The 4410-nt window shown below is 45.4% G+C and overlaps 1 protein-coding gene and 1 pseudogene across 1 annotated transcript in view; both read left to right on the top strand.

The window, feature by feature from the left end:
* The window catches only part of LOC105824945 (centromere protein S), a 15354-nt gene extending 12131 nt beyond the window's left edge, over nucleotides 1-3223 (top strand). The window contains exon 6 of the mRNA XM_012662567.1: nucleotides 3193-3223. The gene's annotated coding sequence lies outside the window, so the exon portion shown is untranslated. The remainder of the gene's footprint in view (nucleotides 1-3192) is intronic.
* LOC105824888 overlaps nucleotides 1-3411 on the top strand; it is a 5337-nt pseudogene extending 1926 nt beyond the window's left edge.
* The last annotated feature ends 999 nt before the right edge of the window (nucleotides 3412-4410 follow it).

The raw sequence follows: 4410 nt of genomic DNA, 5'->3' as shown, positions 1-4410 counted from the left end.
GGGCTAGAGTGCCGTGGCGTCAGGCTAGCTCACGGCAACCTCACACTCCTGGGCTCAAGCGATTCTCCTGTCTCAGCCTCCCGTGTAGCTGGGACTACAGGCATGCGCCACCATGCCCAGCTTATTTTTTCTATGCATTTTTAGTTGTCCAGCTAATTTCTTTCTATTTTTAGTAGAGACGGGAATCTCACTCTTGCTCAGGCTGGTCTTGAACTCCTGACCTTGAGTGATCCTCCTGCCTCGGCCTCCCAGAGTGCTAGGATTACAGGCGTGAGCCACCACTCCCGGCCTTGCCACCTTCTTGAAATGGTTCTTATCAGCTCTCATGAGGCCTTCTCCACCCTGCAGCTATAACCCTCCTTGGCACACTTACTGTCCCACTGAAACTGTACTTTTCTTTCATTTGTACTTATGAATCCTACCCCTCCTAGGCTGTGACAGCTGGCAGGGTGTGGGTGGAGGGGTCCTTTGTGGTATGCAAGTTCTGTGTACATACTGGGTGCTCAGAATGTTCAACAAGCCCATTGAATAAAATGTGCTAAGGATATAAGAAGCTGGCTGAGCTACTACGAATTTACCTGCGTGAATACCCCAAAAGTTTTAGTCTTATTTGTGGGAATTATTTTAGGCAAAAAATAATTGGTGGAGAAAGGACTAAGCAACATACAGCGTGTAAGCCACCGGTCATGAGGCCATGCTGCTTTGACCTGGACTCTCAAACCACTCAAGCGGAAAGACTGTGACAGATGAAATTCAGGACTGAGATTTCCCTTGTGGAGGAGTGACCAGGACTTTGGGAAACAGAAAACGAACATGTTTACTTTTGGGAAGAGCCGTCAGTTCTTTGGTTACTTTATTTCATTTATAGCCTTCCTTGGATGTCGGTCACCTCTGGCAGGTTAGCGGTGGGTGTTTCGGATTTTACTAGCTGCCTCAGTGGGGTGAAGGAGCCTGTGCCTCTGTCTGTGTGATTCTGAAACTGGGACCTGTGAAGAAAAGCCAGGAGGTGGCCCAGAGAGGGACTTCACTGCACTTCTCAGCAGCGGCGCTGTCTTGGGGGGAGAGTGAGCCCTGGGAGCCAGCCAAGCACAGGTCAGGGCACTGCTTCTCCAGTGGTGACTGCGGCCTGCAGTAGTGATGTGTCTTACACCTGACACATATGCACAACCCGAAGCATTATTTATCCTTTGTACACATGATGCCCTCTCACTTCTATTTCATTCAAAAAGAAAAAAAAAGAGCTGGTCTGTGATCCACTAGCAGGTGGTCAGCAGCAGGCCAGCGCCTGGCTGCCTCAGGGCCAGCCTCTCCTGGAGCTTGCTGGAAACTGAGGCGCTCAGCTTCGCCCCACACCCGCTACACCCGAATCTGCATCCCAGGTGATCGTGTGGGCTTCCCAGTTTGAGAAGGCCTGGCCTGAAGGACAGGGGTCTGGCCTGTTGGGCCGGGAGGCAGTGCTGGGGGATGATCGCTTGGGTCATCCTTGCTGCGAATTGGTGAAACCAGTGGATGCTGTTGGAGCATCTCTCTGAGCCCTCATTGCCTCCTTGTTTCTTCTGCCTGTAGCAGATTCAGTCATACTTTTATATGGGCACAATTTCACATTTAAGCTCCTTATCCAAGGCTAATTTTATATTATGTTAAATCACTTGGTTTTGTTCTCGTGGCTTCCTGCTTGCTATAGGCATAATTACGAGGAAGTAGAACTCTTCAGAAGCAAGCACACATGCATTCCAAAATAAGAGCAAATTCACCCTCAACACAGGAAAAGACCTGAGGCTTTAATTAAGGGGTTAAATCCAATCCCAAAGCACTTTTGTGGGCACTGATTGCTCAGGCTTATGCGTCAACAGGGGTACAGGCTTTAGACATGTATAGACACAAAAAAAAAAAACAGCTGGAGTTTGAGCTTAAAATACCCCCCAGTCTCCGAAGAAGAGGTCCCAGTCTACAAAACGTTGCCTTCAGGGCTGTAGGAAGGAAGGGCAGCCGCGGAGAGAAGCGCCCGCCCGCAGGATGCCGCTGCCTGGGGGCCTCCTGTTGCTGCTGCTCTTGGGGGCCATGGCCACCGCTGCCCTGCCCCTGGAGGGCAGGCCCACTGGCCAAGACAGCGGGGTGAGTACAGTCCCTGCTCAGCCACACACTAGCCCACTCCCTGTCTGTCTCTTTTGTTGACATTTTTGGCCATGCCCGTGGAGTCCTGGCATCTGCATGGCGAGTGTGTGTGCATGCATGGGTTGCAGTTCACAAGTAGGACAGGACGCAGGGCTGAACTTTGTAGTATTCTTCTCAGCTGGCCCGTGGCACTGTGACGTTGCATTCAGACCATTGATTCTCATTTACCTTCGCTTGTCCCAACCCATGAAGTTTGTTAGAAACCTTCGCAGCTCAAGGCGAGCCTCTTCATGCCAGCGCGCTCCGTCTGCCAGTCCGTGAGATGTTAAGTGATTGTACTAGTCCATTATAGCACGATCGTGGAGCTGCAAATGCCCGTATTAGTCACACGGACTTCCGGAGCCTTAATTTATATATATAGCACATGTTCTCACTGGCTCAGATTAATTGACATCATTACATTTTTCCACTGAGAGAATTTGTAACTTCCTGAGGTGATTTATTTTTCTTTTTTCCATTTTGAAAAAGTTCCAAGAAAGAGTACATGAAGTTGACCATTAAAAATGGATTTTTCTCTGAAATTACCCGATGAGTCTCAGACAGGTCATTTATCATCAGATTACTCCTAGAAGCTTTCTAAGGACCTTGAAAGAGCAGAATATAATGTCTCAATCTGATCTGTCTCAAAGAGCAACTTGTGGACATCCAGGTGTGTCCAAAGATGGGGAAAACGTGCTAAATTAGCATGATCTACCTTGGGGGCTTCTTAGTCAGCAGTCACTTGTTGGGGGAAAATGACAGATTTCCTGACCTCTTCTAATTAAGGACCTCAGCAGAGATTATGGGGCAAAACCAGCAGTTTTTTTTCCTTAACTGAAAATTATCTTTTCCCTTTTTTCTAACTAGAGCAATTTCTTTAAGGCATTCTCTTAGCTTTCTCATCCCTTAAATGGCAATGTGATTTATTGTTATGGGGCATCTTTTTTTTTTTTTAAGTGAGGGATTGTGTATATTTTAATGCTGGCTGAGCCAGATTGTTGATTTTTCTTTCCGTTGCCATCTGCTTCTCTTTAAAAGCATATACAGGAAGTGGCAGAAGTAAAGAAAAGCAACCTTTTGACTTTCCTTGCTTGGTGGTACGAGTGGACCTCCCAGGCCAGCGCCAAGCCCCTCAGGGGAGGGGAAGCCGGGGCAGTGTCCAAACGGCAGGAAGGCCGGCCCCTTCAGCAGTCCACCCGCCGAGAGAAAACCCCCTGCAAGAATTTCTTCTGGAAGACCTTCTCCTCCTGCAAATAAAACTGCTCCCGTGATTACTCATGCAAACCGTGTGCTTACTGATGGACCTGAATAAAATGTGTTAAACAGCAGCGATCTTTCCTATTTAGGTAGTTTCTTCTCCTTCCCATGTCATTTGGAAAGTATTTTTTATTGAAATTCCAATAGTGCCCAATACTGACAGTGTCTTGAGTAACTTGGAACCCAAAGTGAACATTTCTGATAAAGATTTTGTGATTTTGCTAGACCATCCTCAATCCAGCCATAGGGCTTTCCTTCCAACCTTCATTATGGTGCTTGGAAGTTGTTACATCTTTGATTTAAAATAGCTAAAGGCTACATAATTAAGAGTTCAGAATAACATCTTATTTCAGTTTATTTTTACATGAATTGTTTAATTTAAAAAATATTTCCCTCACATTAAAAGCAAATTTTTAACATCGTGCTCACAGAGCAAAATGATTATTCCTCGTGTTTTAGCTGGAATTATTTTTAAAATAAATGTTATGCTATTAAACAGAAAACATCATGCTGACATGCTTATAAAAGTCATATTCAAACTTGCTGTTATGTACCAGTTTTAATTAGTAACTTAATATTAATTGGTTACAATTCTTTTTATGGATTATAGCTTCAGATTTGCTTTTCGAGGAATGAAGTCTATTTATAAAAGTGTTCTTTCAAACCAGATACAGTAAGCCATACTGCTGCCCAGCCTGTAGCCTGCTTCTTCAACTTCTGATTCCAGGACGTCCAAAGTCTCAGTACCTGGACTTTGTTCAGTGACGATGGATATGTATTATGCATAATTGTCATATTAGTTTCCTCATTCCTCAGTAATTTCCAGTGAATAATGGTTAAATAGCAAGGAAGGGGAGCAATTCCATTTTCTGTAATGTAAGGCAGAGGAACTGTTGACCCCCACATGGTTAGGGGTAAACAAATCCCTCAATTTCGAAACATTTATCAAACTTTAATTTTCCCCCAAAGCCCCCAAATGCTTGCTTGATTGTACACATA

This window comes from Propithecus coquereli, unplaced genomic scaffold (assembly GCF_000956105.1).
Source record: "Propithecus coquereli isolate 6110/MARCELLA unplaced genomic scaffold, Pcoq_1.0 Scaffold77, whole genome shotgun sequence".
Taxonomy (NCBI): domain Eukaryota; kingdom Metazoa; phylum Chordata; class Mammalia; order Primates; family Indriidae; genus Propithecus; species Propithecus coquereli.
The sequence above is the reverse complement of the archived record's forward strand: the minus strand, read 5'-3'. Positions and strand labels throughout refer to the sequence as shown.